This window comes from Lissotriton vulgaris, chromosome 4_1, assembly GCF_964263255.1.
Source record: "Lissotriton vulgaris chromosome 4_1, aLisVul1.2, whole genome shotgun sequence".
In the NCBI taxonomy this organism is placed as follows: domain Eukaryota; kingdom Metazoa; phylum Chordata; class Amphibia; order Caudata; family Salamandridae; genus Lissotriton; species Lissotriton vulgaris.
In genome coordinates this window covers 914,382,668-914,403,284 of record NC_141691.1, presented here as the reverse complement: position 1 = coordinate 914,403,284, position 20,617 = coordinate 914,382,668, and the positions used below count along the sequence as shown (strand labels likewise).

The 20,617-nt window shown below is 46.5% G+C and overlaps 1 long non-coding RNA gene across 1 annotated transcript; it reads left to right on the top strand.

The window, feature by feature from the left end:
* The first annotated feature begins 9,513 nt into the window (after positions 1-9,513).
* On the top strand, positions 9,514-12,288 carry LOC147722712 (uncharacterized). Its single transcript, XR_015310039.1, has 3 exons — positions 9,514-9,555; positions 10,660-10,794; positions 12,125-12,288. It is a non-coding gene; the product is annotated as an uncharacterized LOC147722712 (long non-coding RNA).
* Positions 12,289-20,617: the final 8,329 nt, after the last annotated feature.

Here is a 20,617-nt window from a genome sequence, read left to right as displayed (position 1 = left end):
GGCCGCCCTCAGTTCCCTATTGGCTTTAGAACACGCGGAATCAAACCAGCGTGGGCTGTGATCTGTATTGGGCCTAGATGGTTTGGAGGATTCCCTTCTCACTGCCCCACAGAGATTGCCAAATGCCCCAATCAATACTTCATCAGTACTCTCAAGAGACAGACAGATGTCTATTAACATTGGATGCTTTCTGATTACCTTGGCTAGAATAGCTTTGTTATTCGCCCCTTTCCATATTAGTCTTAGTCTATCAGTAGACAATACCAAATTTTGTGGCCCACTCTCAGCCTTTGATGCAGCCTTTCTTGTCTGAGGATGGTCTAGATGTATTCTAAGTGGATAGTGGTCACTGTATGTACTACAAATAACCTCAGCTTTACGAATTATATTACACAGAGATGGACAGAGAAATATATAATCAATCGTGGAGGCGCAGCCTTGGCCTATATAGGTGGGAGCAAATTTAGTTTCAGCACTAGTTCCAGCGATTTCCATAGCGTTCACTAGGTTACGTGAGGCTAGTATATTCTTCAATTCCTCGCCATTTTGACATGGAGCACTGGTGCGATACATATGAGCATTAAAATCTCCCCCTATGCAGATACCATCGTAATGACCATACTTCAAACCTTCAACGATATCATCAATAAAGCTAAACAAAGACAAAAAGTTTCCGTTGGGATGGTTAACAAAATCATTATTATAAAAATTAATTATACATAAAATCATCCTATTAATGTATTTTACAGCCATAAAACATTTGCCTGGTGTAGGGATCAATTTGGTTTGTACCCCCGGTTTTATCTTGGACCAAATAGATAGCCCCCCGCTTGGCCGTCCCATGGATGAGGCTAAGGCCTTTGAGTTATAACAGCAGAAGCCCTCCATTGTGGGGTCAGTTAAACACCAAGTTTCCTGGAGCAACAATAAGTCACAATTAGTATTCACCCAGTCAAGCCATTCTTTGATTTTCAATTTGGAATTAAGACCCGCTATATTCCAACTCACAACAGAAAATACAAAATCCGAGGACTTATGATTCGTAGATTGGCCTCTTCCAGGAGTCCCTATCAGGGAATTTATATCTACCTGGTTTCCGTTGGTAACAGATGATAAGGAGACAACTGAGTTGGCTGGCTTAATTAGAGGGGGTCAATCCAACATGTCCAAACCTGACAAGGGTGCAAATCTATTGAATGTATTAAAAGGGAAAGCAACTGGCTGGAAATGCATAGCTGGTGGCTGAGGGTACCTAGGTGGAGGGTAGAAATGCATGAATGGCGGTTGGAATTGCATAGGTGGCTGTCTGTAAAAATAGCTTAAAGGTAGCATGGTTGCGACCGTGGGAATGGTTGAGCAGTTACCACTTATATTAAGCAAATGCCTTACAGTTCCAGGATTTTTGAAATTAAGAACTATGCAATCTCCGTCCTTGTCTTTAGGTAGTGGTCCAATCCAAGGCACCCTACGGGCTGATATTATTTCTCTTGATATGTCATATCCGACCCCTTTGTGTTTAGTTAGCCAGTCTATACATTTGTTTCGTAGTTGAACCCAGGTTTCCCCCTGATCCTCCCTCAGCACTGGTACTCCTGCCAAAATCAGAACAAACGGGCAGGCGTCCGGTGGTAAGTGTAGAGGACGCGCCGGCCCTTCATTTTTGCGGGGCTTATTTGGCCTTACTTGGGTAGAACCTATGTTATCGTTTGCAGCTGATGTTGTTGCATTAATAGGTTGGGTAGGGCGGTCGTCCTTGGTGGTTACGCTTTTATTAGTAGTGGCGGCCAAAGGAGTAGATTTCCTTGGTGCAGGGGTAGGGATGGTTTTGGCAGCTGTACTAGATTTTGCACACTTAACCCCTGAATTAACAGTTCGCGGTTGGATTAGAGGTTGTGTAATGGGCGATGATGATAACGATTCCAGATTTTTCATTCCCTTATTCAATGTAATGCAAGCAGCCTGTGTTTTAGGTGGAAGGGTGTTGCTTAAGGATTCAAGGTCCTTTAAAAGACGGTCGGCTCTAATTTGGTCCAGACTAATAGACCCCTTCCTTTTGGCTTCAACGTTTTTGACCAGGTTGTCTAATCTGTCCAATCTTTTAAAAACATTATTAAATTGATTGATCATAAGTTTCTCCACTCGGTTAAAAATAGTGTCTACTATAGTTTCGATAAGGTTTCCGTTCTGTTTGGAAAAATTATAATTGTCTCCCATTAGTGTTGTTTGGGTCCAAACAGTATTACAGTTCCCACCAGGGTGAGTTATGGGCGAAAAAGAAGTGCTATCTATATCCACTGAGTCTTTTTCCTCCATGGGTACAGTTGCCACCCCCAAAGATTTTTGTTTGTTCCATAGGCTTTGGGGAGTAGGTTGACTCTTGTTTAGTGAGGGTTGTTTTCTTTTATTATCACTTTGCTTAATGATACCTCTTTTCCTTTTTCCCCTTCCTGGTTTGTTACTGCAGGGCTCCGTAACATCCAGGGTGATGACATCCCCATGGGAAACAGGTGTGCAAATGGGGATGGTTTCTTTAGACAGAGGTGCCAGTTGGCTAACAGCCGCAGTTCTTAAGAGGGCAGAATCTGTAGCTATGTATGTGACAGTGTTTTCATCTTCCGACACAGTAGGCACAGCTACAGGTGGAAGTGGTGGCTTGACCACTGTGATCTCGGGGGTAATATGGATGTTTCCAGGGGCACTCGATATGTTGTTGGTAATATAAGAGCCCATTGAGAACCTCCTCTCCGTCTCTACAATTTCATTGAAAGCAGTTTCAATTAGTGTTTCAAAAGATGTGATAAGGGAGACTGAGGCAGAGGTATCAGCATCCTGGGAGGAAATATCGATGTGGGTGTTTACAGTAATGGGATCACCCATGTTTGTGCTTGAGTATGACACTTACGGTTGAGGTGTTCTTAGGGGGGTGGCCCGCCCGACCACAGTCGTCCACGGACGGCCACAGACGGCCCGCCCTCTGCCCGGGCTCCGCCAGGCGCCGTCCGCGCGCGTCCGCGACGCGGAGGTAGCTCCTCGCTTTTGAGCACCTCCTGGTGCGCGGGACAGGAAGTGGCGGTGGTATCCGGCCGCTAGGGATGCTGGGAACCGTAGTTCCTCCCCTCGGCAGCCAAGATGGTGTGAGGCGCCGTCAACGGGGATCACAAACGGCGTCAGGAGCCCAGCACCCGGCAGCAGCAAACACAAAGAATCAGCAGTGCCCAAGGGTAGGTGTAGACACGCTTCAAGCAAAAGGTCCCCCTTCACTACTTCTGGTCCATTGGGGCGCCCACGCACGACCGCCCGCCAAAGTGCGCACTGTCACTGCAGAATTACCACTTCATAGAAAAGCCTACAACACTGATCAGTGCTGTGCACCGGAATAATCAGTTACCCGATACTGTACTTTTACATCAAAATACAGCAGGTAATTTGTGCAAGTCCTTGATTTACTGTTTGCCTTGCTGTCAATGGTTTTCTCTGTTCGATTCCTAAAAAAAGTTCCATGTAAAACAATGTTTATTTCACAAAGTTCCACTTAGGGCCCGATGTAGGTCGCCGAATACCGGTCGGTAACTGCCGAAAATCGGTAATTTCGGCCGTTACCGACCGGTAACTGGAAAATGAAATGTAGGTGCCAAAAATTTTCTGAATCGGGAAATATGAATCGGAAAAAATCCGATTCTGTATTTACCGATTCCATATTTACCGAATCGTATTTACCAATTCCGTATTTACCGAGTCCTTATTTACCGAATCGGTAATCAAGAAACGGTAAAAAAGGCCCATCGAGATGTAGGAAAGCCCAAAACTACTGAATTTCATGAAATTCAGTATTTAAGAGTCAGTATTTACCATGGACTGAAAGCAGGTGGTAACCAGGTGCAGGCTATAAAAAGGGGCCTAAAATGCAACAGTGTTGCAAGAATGGCGGAAATCTATGTGATTGCGAGGCAACAAAGGCTACAGGCAGCAGGAGTGAGGGTCTGGCAAAGGGAGGAGCAGGTCTACAGACAGAGGATCACCATATTTCAACTGACTGAGCCTGAGATACTGCAGAGGTACAGGCTACACCCCAGAACCATCCTGGACTTAATTAGGGACCTCCACCCATACCTGGATCTCCCAACACCCAGGTCCCACGCCATCCCACCCCACGTGCAGGTGCTGTGCAGCCTACACCTGCTTGCCTCTGGGAGCTACCAGAGTGTGATTGCTGCAGTTGGTGGTGTATCCCAGAGCTGCCTGTCCCGTTTCTTCAGGAAGTTCCTGGATGCCATGACGCAGAGAATGGAACATTACATCCGGTTCCCTGACACACCTGCGGAACTTGCAAAAACAAAAACTGACTGGACTGGCACACTTCCCGCATGTGATAGGCTGCATAATGGGACCCACATTCCACTATGCCCACCTGCAGCCACTGAACACATCTACAGAAATCGGAAGTCGACGCACTCCATCAATGTGCAGGTGATATGCAATGCTGCCAACATCATCACTGACATAGTGGCCAAATATCCAGGGAGCACGCATGACTCCTACATATTCCAGAACAGCGGAATATACACACGTCTTGTTGCTGGAGATTTTGGTGATGGATATCTGCTAGGTAAATAAGTGTAACACACCCTGATATGAATGGGAGATGTATGTGTCATGTGTATGCAACTCATGGACCTCTCATTCTCTCCTAGGCGATAGTGCATATGCCCTGCGTTCCTTTGTGTTCACACCATACCTCAATCCAACTAACAGAGCCGAAAGGTGTTACAATGTGGCACACAGGTCAACTCGCAACGTAGTGGAGCGCACATTTGGACTCCTCAAGAGCAGGTTCCGCTGCCTCCACCAGAGCACGACAGTACATCCCCATCATGTGTTGCAAGATAATAGTGAACTTTGCCATGTTGCACAATCTTGCCACCAAAGAAGGCACTGAGGTGGAGGTGAGCAGCGACAGATGGAAGATTGAGATGGACAGAGATTACACGTAGATATTTCTAGGTAATGTATGACACACAGACAGAAATAGTGTTTGACAATTGTAGTTTAATATTCACTACATCTGAGTCAAAATAGGGAAGCCATTGTCCTTAAATGTCCATCTGCATGACTGCGTGTGCTCAGTTGCTGTGACTGTGAGCAGTCCTGTGCATTCCTGGCAATGTTCAATGTTTACGGCCACGCACTACATTCCGGGATTGACGTGACAGGGATTCCAAATCTTGGCTGGGGCCTGCCGCTCCTGTGCACCTTTGGTACAGGTGTGCAGGAGCCACTCTTGCTGGTGGACCCCTCTGTCTCCTCCACACCCGTGTCACCAGCATTGGCTGTTTGTGTTGTGAGCATCTGCTCCATCGCAGAGGTCACTCTTCCCATGTCCCTTGTCAAGTCTGTGCAGCAGTGCACAATTGCATCCTGCATGGAAATTGAGCGGCGGCACAGTAGGGATGTAGCTGTTGCAAATCTGTTTAGTGCCTTGGACTGCTCCCGCATATACTGCCGCTCCCTGCGACGCTCAAGTTGATCCCTGTCCAACTTATCTGACAGTACACCCATGTAAGTGGAGATGTCCGAAATCCCTTTGGAAATTGCCTCCAAACTACAGGCAATGTGGCCTATACCCTTATCAATGTTTGTCATTTTGTTGTTCATGCTGTGCACCTGCCTATGCACAGCCATCAGTGCCTTGGCCTGCACGTGCTGTACTTTGACCATTGTGGCCTCCAGGCCACAGAATATGCTCCCACCTTCCTGCCCATCGCCAGCCTCGCGTGCCCTCCTGCCAAGGACACTGGTGCGCGCGGCGCCAGCAGTGGTCTGTGATCTGGGCTTGTCAGCCGCAGGTGCTAATGTCTGATCTGCAACATCCTCATCAGAGGTTTGCAGGTTCCTCTGTGGGGGGACATCTGCCCTCTCATCCTTCCCTGCATGGTCAACCTGGAAGTTGGTTTGGGTGTCAGTGGTGTGCTTTCCACCTCAGGAGAGCCAAACAATAGAGGTGATAGCGGGACAGGTGTTGAGGCTCGCTCTGGTGTTAAGGCTTCCTGGGTTGTGATGTTGCCTCCTCCTACAGCGCTCTGACCTCTGTTTCACCACTGCAACCCTCTGTTACATCAATGCCACCCTCTGGTTCATCATTACTGTAGATTATGGGGGGGAAAAGCAAGCACACCAGCCCTGCTTCAACTGAGATGAATTAATTTGGGGTTAGTTTATTAATGTGTCACTGTTTTAAAATTCCAGCCTGGTATTTGTGATATTTTTGTGATATTTGTGGGGTATTTGTAGAGCGCGACGTTCGCTCCGGAGGGAGCATCTTGGCGCTAGGGAACCTAAGTGAGCCAGTGCAAGAGGATTAGATGGAAGCTTTGGAGTGATCGTCCGGGAGATTAAAGATCCAGGTCTTTAGCAGTTTTCGAAAAGGTTTTTCCTGGGTTTGTTGTCTGAGGGATTTGGGTAGTTTGTTCCAGGCTTTAGTTGCAAGGAAGCTGAGGGTCTTCTCACCCTTCGTTTTCAGATTGTATTTGGGGAGAAGAATGAGGTTGTCGTTGGTTGAGCGAAGGTGACGGCTGGGCAGGTAGTGGGGGAAGCGTTTGGTGAGGTATTTAGGGCCAGTTTTGTTATAGGCACGAAAGGCTATAATCAGGATCTTAAAGAGAATCCTTTTGTGGAGGGAGAGCCAGTGAAGTGAGCGAAGTGCTGCAGAAATAGAGGATCTGCGGGGAAGACCCAGGACAAGACGGGCGGCTGTGTGTAGTACGCTCTGCAGTTTATGGATAGTGTTCTTTTTGGCTCCTGCGAGCAAGCCGTTGCAGTAGTCCAGTCGCGAGATAATGAGTGCTACTGTCACCGTCTTTCTGGCATCGATGGGAAGAAAGTCAAAGAACTTTCTCATGGATCTGATCATTCCAAAGCATTTGCCAGCGACGGTTCTGGCATGCTGATCGAAGGAGAGGTCGGAGTCAAAAATAACGCCGAGGTTCCTGGCCGACGAAACTGTCTGGCACCTGCTTCCTTATCTGTAATTTTGCTTTCTGTTGCAGTGCATTTTTTTTCCCCAGAACCTTTGTGGCCTTGTTGTTGCTATTGTATGAGCCTGCTGTGAGGGTCAGAGCAGGGTCATACAATTGTTGCAACTAGCAACTGAATTCTGGAGGGGCCTCAGTCAGGAAGCACTACCGGGAATTGTTACTAATGATGAGTTTGAACTCTTGCCCCTGCCGAGTGCTTTCAGTTTTGAGAAACTCGTTTTTCTGCAATTTCGCGGGGTTCGCGGGGCGCGAACACGCGCGAGATCGGATTCGGAAGCCGCAAATTCGTGCGAATATGCAATTTGTTTTTTTTGCGGCGTGTTAGTTGGCAAGGTTTTGTGCGTTTTTGCGAGCCGCTCGTAGCGCAAGGCGAGAAGTTACCCTCGCGGTCGTTCAAGGGCGCAGCCACCTTGTTTGCCTGACGTATTTCCGTTTCCGGGCGCGAAGTGTAATCTCGCAAAGTCCGCGGCTTGCCAGTACAGTTTCGCGCGTGTTCGCAAGGAAAATCTCGCGCGAACTTACCCGCGCGGTCGTGAACGGGCGCGGCCATCTTGTTTCTCATTCATTGCTATGGTTCTGGGCATGGTCTTTGTATCCTCTGTCAATCTCTGCCATCCTTTGCTTGTTTGAAGTTTTTTTTGATCTATTTTACTTATTATCTATCCCTCTATTTTTCTAGCCCTATATTTTTGTGTTTACTGCTACTTTTGGTTAATTTTAAACTACTTTTGTAAACTCTTTTCTTTTCTTCTCTTCCCTATTCTATTTTCTTTATTCCTTTCCGCCCAGACCATGGTGAAGGGAGCCGGGAAGCATCCCGAGAAGGAGAAGGGTCCCGCACCCCGTGTCCGGCTCCCGTGCGGGCGTTTGAGGGGGGAGCTAGTGATGCCACGGGAGATCTTTACCCCGGAGGAGGTGGCCCAACTCGTTTTTTATGTTCAGCGCCGCCTCCCCAGGACCATCATGGGAGGCGGCAAGATCAGTGCCGGGTACGGGGCCCGGGAGCGCCGGAAGCGGTGGGAGAAGGTGTGCCAGGCCATTTACCACCACTCTCGGGTCTGGCGCACCTACAACCAGGCCACCCACCGCTGGACGGATGTCCTGACCCGTGAGCGAGATCTGCTCGACCTCCTTGGCCTTGAGATCCCCGGGCTTGGTGAGTAGTAGTAGCTATGTCTTTACTACTATGTTTTCTCCTGCTGTGTTATTATATTGCAAATTTTTGTTTTTTACCAAGAGCAATAATGCTGCTCATTACATTGTAGGTACATTTTATTTCAAAATCTTCTGTGCATTTCAGGTACACTGCTCTCCTTCTTCTCAGTAGTGTTGCTACTATGCTTATTTGTTTTAGATTTTGTGTTCATTTCATTGGCCTGTGAAATTATGTATGGGTGTAGTTGAAAGAACTGCGTAATGCTACACACTAAGGTTCAGATTTTTAATTACCGGCGCATCCCTGCAAAGTTGCAGGGATGCGCCAGTAATGGTGCGTCACGCCACCATCACCCATGGTGTGCCGTATTTACAATGCGGCGCGCCATGGGCCCAAAACGTCACCAAAACGTTACGCATCTGTGCCGTAAAGGCGGCGCAATGCTGGAGTTGCGTCGCAACGATGGTGCAGCTCCATCAATGCTCTGGGGTGCCCTATCTCCCCAATGCTGCGTCAAGCCGTACGTCTGCTTCAAGCAGGCGCAGGGTTTGAGTCACGCATCATTGTCCTCAAAGTGACTGATTGAAATCTTGTAGATTTCCCTCAGCCACTTTTAGGATGCGTTCCTGCGCAGGAACGCCCTCCCTTGCGCCGGAACGCCCCCTATTGGCACAGGGCTTTACAACGTGATGCATCTCCCATATGCGTCACGTTGTTAATATACGCCGCACCATTGCGCCTCTTTTGTGCTGTCGCTGCGTCACAAAAAGTCACGCAACAATGGAGCAAAAGAGCCGCAAGGGCCTTCTAAATCAGCCCCTACAGACTCAAGTCCAGTCCTTCCTTTGTACACATGGCGATAAGAAGAAATAGTGGTGGTGGATTAATAGTTTGAGTATTTTAATGACTGGTTAATGTAGTAGGAAACTTTAGTGTTGTCGCTGATCTTCAATCACGATGGACTTTGGCTGTCACTTTGCGTGCTGCCGACTGCTGCCTGCCAATCCTAGGCAAACCTTTTTAGTACTTTGTTTAGTGAGTTACATAGGGTAGTTTCCAATTCGACGGTCCTCAAATCAAGCAATACTAAAGTAATGACGTAGTCGACCACATGAGATTGGTCAATAATATATCCCGTGGAATCGTTCCCTATTTGCTATTTCGCAAAAATATTTTGTTACTTTGTTAGTTCTTTTGAAATGTTTGATTTGGTTGAGAAATATCATCCATGTTTTCTGTTTTTCTTTCTTTCATGTTGTACATCAGCTTCCCCCAGGGGCAAGAGGAGGACACAGGAGGAGGAGGAGGAGGGTGCTGTTGTCGATGCAGGCCAGGACCGGGCAGTCGAGGGCTCCTTTGCTGGCCCCAGTAAGTTTAAATTTTAATATAGAGTACTTATTTTTTCCTAGCGTTCCTCATTCGATTTTTTCTAAATCGTCTTTGATCTTCTTGTAGACAGGATCTAAATTCTTATCCTGCCTCGACTATGACTCTGTGTGGTATTACTAGATTATTCTTATTAGTCTGTCTGTGTAGCTAACTAAGATTGCACATTTGGCATTTCCATTGGACTCCCATTCTAGTCAGCAATAGCTCTATGCACTGAGTGCAGTCCTCTGGGATTGTCCATAATGTCTTTTCAAGTATTCTAAATGTTTATGCTTTGACCATTGCCAACAATAAAAAGGTGAATGACCACCACCAAGAAAGAATAAGATACTACTTTACTTTTGGTTTGGATAGGAGGACAATCCATTCTACTACTGTTGCTGGGACAAATCTGCACAAACAGAACTATGGACACTAAATAATGCATTGCTTAGCTTATCAATTATAATAGGTGCTGTAACTGTTAGACTTTCCACATACCTCAGTGATAACAGACTTTGTAGTTTAACCCCCAATCTCCTTACTGACTAGATAGTGTGGCAGAGTCATTTAGCTCCCAAAGTCACCGATGGCAGAGGCACGGACTCATGCTTGCAAAAATTCGAAAACCTTTAGCTCATCCACTCTAGTCTGGAGGACCAAAAACCACAGAGTCTATTTAAGTTTAAAAGCTTTATTAAAAGTAAACACATTTATTAAATTCAAGTTTGTCATAAAAGTGAACGTGTAACTGAAAATGGAAAAGTGCTTAGTGCTGACGATTAATTGGACACATTTCTTGTGGTCGAGCCGAGCTCTCACTTGGTTTGAACTTGATCCTGCTCGTGTTCTTAGAAGTCAAGGTTCTGTCTGTTAGGAGAAAAAGTGGTGCGTGTTAAAAAGTAAAAAGCAAACATTCATCAGTTGTGCCAAAAAGTGCAGCAAGACAACAGCCTTCCCTGGAAAAAGGGACATTTTTACTCTAGAGTACACAGTCATAAATTATTAAATTGTACACTTTTTTCACATTTCTTTCTTCCTCCTAGACCAAATATTATATAGTAGTGAGTGGTGTATTCTAACATTCTTAAATGTACTTTGTAGGTGGAACATCTGGAGACGGGGCCAGCACGGAGGTGGTGGTGGCATTGGACGAGGAGGACAACTCTGGGGAGGAGGCGGTGCAAGTGCCGGACAAGGACATGCCTGTGAGGGTTCACACGGTGGTGGCGGGCAGAGGTAAGCTATACATTCCTTAGTCATTGAGATTGAAGACTGCAGAGTGTGCTTTCTGCACGGGTGTATTATAAAAAAAGCAGGTAGTAGCCTCCTCTAAATGTACTTCGACTTAGCTGTGAAGTTTCTGGCGAGAAGAATCCCAATCAGATCTGAGGTGAACTTGATGGATGGGATGAACAAAAAGCGAAAGAAGGGTGTAAGTAAGTGTGGAAGCACGAGAAATGTAATGATGACTGGCAAAGAAGAATGATATGTGTTTGCTTGGTCCCCGAGGTGGCTGGGAAGGTAAGAAAATGGTATGGTGCATGGCTGGGTGAATGATGAAGCAAGGATGGGTGGAAGGAGAACAGCCTGGGTGGGTGAGACAGAAACTGTATGTGTGCAATATACTTTGAATGGATGGATGCCTGGATCATTCATGGTACTATCTGACTCTTAGATAGCATATGTGTATCTAGAGAGAGTAGACGGTCACTGGATGAACTAAGTGTTACTTTGAAGAGCATGTAACACCGCACCCGCACGTCCGTTCCAATGTAGGAAAGGCAAGGAAAAGAAGTTGTAACGTTGTCCAAAGACTACCATGATTAGTAGCAGTAGTTTGTATTGCAACTGCAAGCACAGCATATATCCGGTTATTACGGTGGACACTCCCTACCTCCCTTAATAACATTAGTTTAGTAGTAGTACGTCATTCATGTGTGGGGGTATCACTGTTCACTCAATAATAAGCAAAGCACCTAAAGTCATCCCATATGTCATCAAATACATCCCATGTGAAGTGATAGATAATCAGATAATTTAGCTTCTTCATTTTCCTTTTCTAATACTCATTTGCACTGTAGGGTGAAAGCTAAATTAATTAAGCAGTAGCCCTTTTAACAGAGTATTCTCAGTGCCACCTGTAATAGAAAAGTAAGAGCTTCACCACCTGCATATACTGGACCGGTACAGTAACGCAAGTCTGTCTCACTCACCATGGTGTGCGTCTGTTTTTCTCGGGTGCAAGTTCACTGCGCTGGCATTATGCCGGCTTGCATAAGATAACGTACCAATTTTCCTAAACAAGAGAGAAGAAGAAGAAGAAGAGTGGTGTACTGTCATAGTCGACTGTAATAGAAGTCCATAGTGCTCGTAGAATTTGTTCCTTAAACTCCCACTAATGTTAAAGCAAGGATGAAGAAGTCGGAGGTTACATAGATACTGTCCTCAATAGTTATGTACTGTGCTTTCAATTTGCTACTTGTACTGTGACAACTTTCTGCTCAATCATTTTGTGTTAATCTTAAGGAGCATTGGTTACAGACTATGTCTTTCTTTTTTCATGTAGTTGCTCCTTCCAAATCCAAGACACCATCAAGGAGGAAGGAGCTGGCTCGAATGGCCCGGCAACGGAGGCTGGATGCCACTGTCGCTGAATATCGGCGGCTGGTGGCCCTGGAGGAGGAGGAGACGCAGTCTGGTACAACAACAACGTCCACTGGGACAGCTGCATCCTCCTCCGTGCGGGCTGCCAGCCAGCGCAGTGCTCCAGCGGTACGGAGCCGGGCTACCAAAGCCAAACGCCACCGCCCAGCAGCAAAGAAAGCAGCTGCCCCTCACAGGATTTGCAAGGCACACCGGCGCCGCTTATCCCTCAGACTGTCCTACCTGGAGCAGGAGGTCCATAACTATAAGAACATGGTGGAGGGCCTCCGCTTCGAACTTGCCACCCTCCGCAAGGAGCATGATGCCCTGGCTGCTAATTCCAACAGCACCCTGCCATAGTGTCCCTTGCCCCTTTTTTAGAGACTTTTGGGGGGTGGGAATTGGGAGTTGGGATTTTTGGGGACTTTTGAAGGACAATCGTTGGGGTTAGGGAGGGTCTTGCGGGAGATTCTTTTGTTAGGGCTATAAAAATATACTTTTTGAAACTTTATCTGACCATACCTGTTTTTTACTGCTTTTGAGTCTGGTGGGTGGGGGTTTAACATAACAGTAAGTTTGTTTTCCTGAATAGTCCTAGGACTTTAGTAGTACTACCGTCAATCAAACCTCTCGTCTCTCCTAATACTCCATTATACTACCTCCAACCAAACGCCTATCTTACCTGTAATTTCTGTTTGCAAGTAGGGCTAGGCCCAGGGCTGGCTCCACGGGAAACAGCAAATAAGGTTGGAAATCCTGGGCGGATAAAATTTCCTCATAGCGGTGGTACTAGTGGTGTGACACAGTGGCAGTTGCTTGCCTATGAAAAAAAAGAAAATGAAATCTGGTTTGTCCTCCTGAGCAATACAACGGTACAATAGAGAATATAGCAGGTGACAGAAGTACACTAGAACAGTGCCACATTGTAGCCTAACAAATGTTAAAGTATAACTAATTCGGTTGAAGTTCTTTGACATTAGCCATAGGTCTTTGTCAAGCAGAGTAAGAATATATCCTCAGATTTCTTCACCAGCCTGTTGCTATCACCTTATCCTCCCCAGCAAGTGTGTGGATTTATTGCTGTAATTTAGTCACACATCAATCAAAACCACACAGCCCGGGGGAAGAGGGTTAGGGTTTGAAAAATGGATGGGTATGGGGGTTTTTGGGAAAGGTTTTGGGAGACAAGAAAAAATAGCACAGCATGGACAAACAATTGTGAACATAAACAAATCTTTGGGTACAAACCTATCCATCAATCTTTGAAAGTGCATGCACTACTACATGCATGTCAGTGAGAAGTAAGTAGTACTTTCGACAACTGTGGAAGAAAGAATGCGACAGTACAGGGCGTGGGTGGAAATATTGATAACTATATTCAACATAAGGTCTCTGTAGCCAGATACCTGAGAGCCTTGCTGGTCACTATAAATCCATTCACAACAACACTCAATGGGGTTGGTCTGGAAGGTATAGTAGATAGAAAAGGAGAAATTGCTTTTTTTCTAGGTGTCCCCTCACTCACCAGGGTTGCCCCTTGGTGACATGCTTTATCATTGGGGCCATCCCAGTCCTCTACGGGCTGGGGCGTGCTGCGACTTGCGAATTACATAGGAGCACTTACAAATGACTATGTGTGGTGCAGATGTGATAGTGGAGTGGACTAAGTGATGTGTTAAGGGATCAATTTAGAAGCAGAGAGAGATCCAAGAAATGCAGTCACAGTCAGAGAAAAAGGCAAGGGATACTGTATCTATGTTGTTGTAGTTGTCCTGTTGGAAGTGGTAAGTAAGTTGCCTGCAGAAAAAAAATCCTCTTATTAGCGGCACTCCTCCATTGCAGCCGACGCTTCGTCCATCGATGTTGGTCACCAGAAGACACCCTGTAAAAAAAGCACAGCATAGACAAACAATTGAACATAAACAATTCTTTGGGTACAAACCTATCCATCAATCTTTGAAAGTGCATGCACTACTGCATGCATGTCAGTGAAAAGTAAGTAGTACTTTCGACAACTGTGGAAGAAAGAATGCGACAGTACAGGGCGTGTGTGAAATTATTGATAACAATATTCAACATAAGGTCTCTGTAGCCAGATACCTGAGAGCCTTGCTGGTCACTATAAATCCATTCACAACAACACTCAATGGGGTTGGTCTGGAAGGTATAGTAGATAGAAAAGGAGAAATTGCTTTTTTTCTAGGTGTCCCCTCACTCACCAGGGTTGCCCCTTGGTGACATGCTTCATCATTGGGACCATCCCAGTCCTCTACGGGCTGGGGCGTGCTGCGACTTGCGAATTACGTAGGAGCACTTACAAATGACTATGTGTGGTGCAGATGTGATAGTGGAGTGGACTAAGTGATGTGTTATGGGATCAATTTAGAAGCAGAGAGAGATCCAAGAAATGCAGTCACAGTCAGAGAAAAAGGCAAGGGATACTGTATCTATGTTGTTGTAGTTGTCCTGTTGGAAGTGGTAAGTAAGTTGCCTGCAGAAAAAAAATCCTCTTATTAGCGGCACTCCTCCATTGCAGCCGACGCTTCGTCCATCGATGTTGGTCACCAGAAGACACCCTGTCCACTGCCTGCCTGATGCTGAATTGTGGCTCGCTAATGTGAAGCCTGACTCCATCCTTTTTTCCCCATTGCAGAGACTGAAACCCGGCCTGTAATTATTCAACGAAAAACAGGAAGTGATATAATATTACAACACCACTGATAAATAAATATAAGGTATGTAGGCTGTGGAGTGCAAAAAGTCACACTTTGATTTTCCTAGTAGACAGTACAATATTTTTGAAAGAGCGTACTCTGTCTGAGTCACCTTTTGAAGGATAAATAAGTAGGGGCAAATTAATGTAGCGGATCTTTCCCCTCAAGCTAGGTGTACTGTAAACTGTGTTTTAGAACAAAATTAGATCTTCCTAGCAGTGCTCCCACCGAGACCCTTACTAAAGCCAGTCGCAAAAATGTAGAAGACCCCCAATCAAATCTCAAAAAACGAGGCCTAGCAGAAAACTGGTGACAAAACTTACTTTGAAAGTAAAAGTAGGCCAAAGTACCCCCTTACTAATTACCCCTTACCCACCGTGGATTGCATTCAAACCACTTGCAAGCAACCAAGCAAAAGTATCCATAGCCAGCATCGCTCCAAGACTCGAAATCCCCCCCACTCAAACACATGCAATTGAAATACTGCTAACCCTAACAAACCCTAAGTTAATAAATAGTGGCAAAGGCTTTCTTTAACTATGCCAAATCCCCCCTTTCCCACCATGGATTTTCTTCAAATGACTTGCAACCAAAATTACACATTCTCACGAGTGCTCTAAGACCCCAGAACTCAGTTGCAAAAATCTAGAACACCCCGAAACACATGCAATCCTGCTGCGAGGGCTAACCCTAACGAACCCTAAGTTACAAAAAGTGCCAAAAGGCTTTTCCGCGAGGATTTTGTCCCAACCACTTCTACCCGGTATTAGACCTTCCCAGGAATGCCCCAAGACCCGCCAACCCACCCGCCAAAAAGCATAACACCCCCAAACAGGCCAAAAGCAAAATCTCATACTTGCAATATTTCTCGGCCTTCGGTCCAAATGCGCTGCGTAGCTAGGCCATAAGTTGGGGTTGCCACCACGGATTTCCTGAAAAGCAAATGCAATCAAGATTAGAGTGTCCCAGCAGTGCGCCCAGACCCCGAAACCCACCCACAAACACCAGGAAGCCCCCCAAACAGGCCCCCGAAAACACTACATTGAGCAAAATGTCAGAAATAGCCAAAAAAAATCGGCCTGGATTTTGTCCCAACCACTTCTACCCGGTATTAGACCTTCCCAGGAATGCCCCAAGACCCGCCAACCCACCCGCCAAGAAGCATAACACCCCCAAACAGGCCAAAAGCAAAATCTCATACTTGCAATATTTCTCGGCCTTCGGTCCAAACGCGCTGCGTAGCTAGGCCATAAGTCGGGGTTGCCACCACGGATTTCCTGAAAAGCAAATGCAATCAAGATTAGAGTGTCCCAGCAGTGCTCCCAGACCACGAAACTCACCCACAAACAGACGGAACCCCCCCTAAAAGCACCTCAAAGGCAAGCAAGTCATCAAAAACACAAAAAAATTTCCGCCTGGGATTTGGTCCAAACCACTTTTATCCGGTATTAGAGCTTCCCAGCAATGGCCCCAGAGCCGTCAACCCAGGAGAAAACGAGTAGAAGACCCCCAAACAGCCAAAGAGCAAAAGTACAAAAATGGGGACTTTGTCAGTTTTTCACAAATTTCCCAAATCACTCCGCGCGCGCTCTGCAGCTAGGCCCTAACTCCCCTCTGCCACCATGGATTTGCTTCAAACCTCTTGCAAAGTAAAGTATATATAGCCAGCAGTGCGCCCAGACCCCGAAACCCACCCACAAACACCAGGAAGCCCCCCAAACAGGCCCCCGAATACGCTACATTGAGCAAAATGTCAGAAATAGCCAAAAAAAATCGGCCTGGATTTTGTCCCAACCACTTCTACCCGGTATTAGACCTTCCCAGGAATGCCCCAAGACCCGCCAACCCACCCGCCAAGAAGCATAACACCCCCAAACAGGCCAAAAACAAAATCTCATACTTGCAATATTTCTCGGCCTTCGGTCCAAACGCGCTGCGTAGCTAGGCCATAAGTCGGGGTTGCCACCACGGATTTCCTGAAAAGCAAATGCAATCAAGATTAGAGTGTCCCAGCAGTGCTCCCAGACCACGAAACTCACCCACAAACAGACAGAACCCCCCCTAAAAGCACCTCAAAGGCAAGCAAGTCATCAAAAACACAAACAATTTTCCGCCTGGGATTTGGTCCAAACCACTTTTATCCGGTATTAGAGCTTCCCAGCAATGGTCCCAGAGCCGTCAACTCACCTGCAAAGAGGTACAACAACACCCCCACAAGTGCTGAGTCTTTCTTCATTGGGCGTAAACCAGCCCTCTGGTTTGATGGAAATAGGAGTCTGGAGGAGGAGGATAGAGGAGCATGTTCTTCTGAACTTGTGAACCTGAGGAATGCAGACTGCGGCAACTTCAAATCAATTAGCAAACCAGTGAAGACAGTTCTGCTGATGGACTTGTTTTTGTGATTATCTGATTAAAGTTTGGAATATATTAACTGTGCACAACAAAGAAAGACAGACACACAGGAATAAAAGTGAATAAGGACGAAAAAGAAAGTTATTGATTCGTTGTCTCATTTTCAGGGCTCGGTATCACAGTCCAGGAATGAGAATAAGGCTTCGTCATCATACTCTGCGAATTCAGGCAGGGTGTGCTCAGTGTCACCTGACAGAGTAGAAATTCCCTCATCTATGTTGCTGGCCACCTCCTCTTCATCCGGCACGCTTTCTCGTACTCTGAAATCTGGTGGTATGAGGTGCTGATTCATCTTGATCATTGTTAACCTCTCCACATTTTTGGGCGAGAGGCGGCTCCGTTTGGGAGTTACAATGCCACCAGCAGCACTGAAAACCCGTTCAGAAGACACGCTTGCGAGTGGGCAAGACAAGTAGTTTAAAGCCAGGTTGGTGAGCTGTGGCCACAATTCTTTTTTCCCATGCCAATACGCCAATGGGTCAGAATTAACATAGACCACTGTTGAGTCATTCAGATAGTCCTTCACCATCGACTCAAGGTCCTCATCCAAGGTGCCTCCACTTTGCTTAGCTCTTGCTGTGCCTCTGACCTTTTGAGAACCAAACCCACGCAGAGCTAGCCAATCCTCTTCAGCCTCCAATGTTTCTGTTGTGTCTCGTGCAGATGATCCGGTTGCCGGTGTCTTTATTGGCTGAGAGGTCACTTGTGCCACAGCCACAGGTGCAGAAGTGGATTGTTTTGAATGGGGATGGCCTGCTGATGTACTGCCATTTCCTTCAATTTCCAGCCGTTCTCTTTCAAACCTCTTGGCTGACAAGGCTAGCCAATGTTTGTACTTTGGAACATGTTCATCATCAAAAGGAAAGAATGCTTGGCCTGCCAGCGCCTTTTTGTAGCGTGGATCCAGAATAGTAGCACAAATGTAATGCTCTTCTGAGTGGATCTTTTTAAGACGTTCATCACCTTGTAGGAGCTCTAATAATTTCTCAGCCAGAAGAAGAGTCTTGGTTTTTTACATCTTTTTCAAACACAGAACACACCTCCTTCAGTTGGTCCTCCAGCATGTACAACAATGGGATAGCTTTTCCCAAATTACAGTCCTCCTTGCTGACTGCACGCGTGAAGAACTCAAAAGGACGAAGCATGCGTGTCAGGCTTTGAACTATGTTCCATTGCGACGCACCCATCCTCAGCTCCTCTGTACCCTCTGTAAGGAAATATTGATCGAGTTCCGTATACTGCTCATACAGACGCTCAAGCATGTAGAAGGTTGAGTTCCAACGTGTTACCACCTCCTGGATGAGTGCTTTCACTGGCATTTTACGTTGATATATCAGGCTCCTCAGCTGCTTCCGGGCCTTAAAAGAATGGCTGAAATGCTTGCACATTTTTCGGCAGGTGTCCAATACGCTGTATGCTGCACTGCCTTTATTACCCAAGAATTTTTGGACAACCAGGTTTATACAGTGCGCCAAACACGGCACTCTGAAATAGTTACCGTCCCTCATGGCCTTAACTATATTGGCGCCATTGTCCGTGGAAACATAACCAACCTGGCGTTTTAGTGGGGACAGCCAGTTAAGGACCTTTGTGTTAAAGACATCCAAAATGTTTTCTGCTGTGTGACGTTTCTCCAAACCAAACATGGCTAGTGTTGCATGTTTCCGAGCAGCTTTAAAAACAATGTCCGTGTCAACACCTGTGTTTAGCTTTGCTTTAGCCCCTGAAAAAGAGACCCAGTGTGCAGTGATGCACATGTAATCAGCGCCTGCGCCACTGGTCCACATGTCTGTTGTCATATGTATAGTGTGAACAGCACTCTTCTGCAAAGCTGCCCCAATCACCTTCAGAACATCTTCATGTAGTGCTGGAACCGCAACTCGGGCAAAATAGAACCGGCTAGGAACCTTCCATTTAGGGCAGAGCGCTGCCACTAATTCTAGAAAACCAACCCCTTCTACAAAAGAAAAAGGGAGAAGGTCCAGAGCTAGCATTTTAGCCAGCTTAGTGTTATACAGACGCGCCAGTGGGTGGTTGCGTTCATATTGCGCTTCTGTAAACAACATCTTTTTAATGTTGCCCTGGACCAAGGATTTACGGGATGATGATGATATCTTCGACCCAGTTACGCTCGCTGATGAACTTTTCCGCATTGATTTCTCACTCTCTCCCACACTCTTAGTGTGCCTCACATGGGGTGTGCTGCTGACAGGGGTACTGGGTGTAAGTGAAGTGTTTGAATCGTCTTCTTCCTCCTCGTCATCATCAGATGAAAAATCAACGTTTTCATTACGTGCAATTCCGGCTTCCTTGAACGCCTCTAGGTGCGGAAACCATTGGACAGGGTGCGCTCTCTTAAGATGACCTCTCTGGCCTCCGGTACCATAGTTAGAACCAAGCTTACCACGACTAACTCGAAGCTTACAAATGCTACAAATGGCTACGTTTTTCATTTTTGGGCAAACACTAAAGAAGTCCCAAACTGGAGACTTGAAATGTCTTTGGGGGCCGGAGGAGGCGGCGATACTGGTGGTGGTGGTCCTGCTGCTAATGCCAGATGAAGTGGAGGATGTGGATTGCCGAACTTCAGTACGTTTTGCACTTTCACCACCACGAATTGAGGTTGAGGTGGGTACCTTCTTGCGAGGAAGAAATATGGAAGCGGTAGGTGTTGGTGTACTACTTAACTCCAAATCTAATGATTGTTGTGTTTCCATTCCCATTGCCTCCTCGTCGACATCATCATCACGCTCAGCAGCTTCTCGGGATAGGGTCAAAATGTCTCTTTGCTGCATGCCCGGTGGGGCTGCAGTGACCTTTGTGATGACTGGCTCGTTGTCATCGTGAGAGGCTTCAACACCAGCAGTATCTGTCATTTCTTGTTGAGCCTCACACTCCATAGCTATGAGTTTTTTGACGACCTTCCTTTTACGCTTAGGTACCTTTGTCAGATCATGGTGTGCCTCACTCTCAGACCGCAGTGGTGGTTCCCAAGCTGGATCCGTATCATCAGAAGGAGGTGGGCTTGAAGAAGATGTAGACACCCCCCTTGATCTTTTCCTTGCTAGGGATGTGGAAGACAATGAATGATCATCAGGAGGAGTGGCTTCCAATGATACCTCGGCTTCATTGTCGATTTCCTGATGTGCCCCTACTTCGGGAGGAACAACTATTGTGGGCACTTGTGACCCTCCATGCACCTCTACTTGCGCATCTCCTTTTGCTGCCTCTCCTTCCACATGTACTTGGGCGTGTACTTGCACATGGTGTTGTTGTTGCGGCTGTGGTTG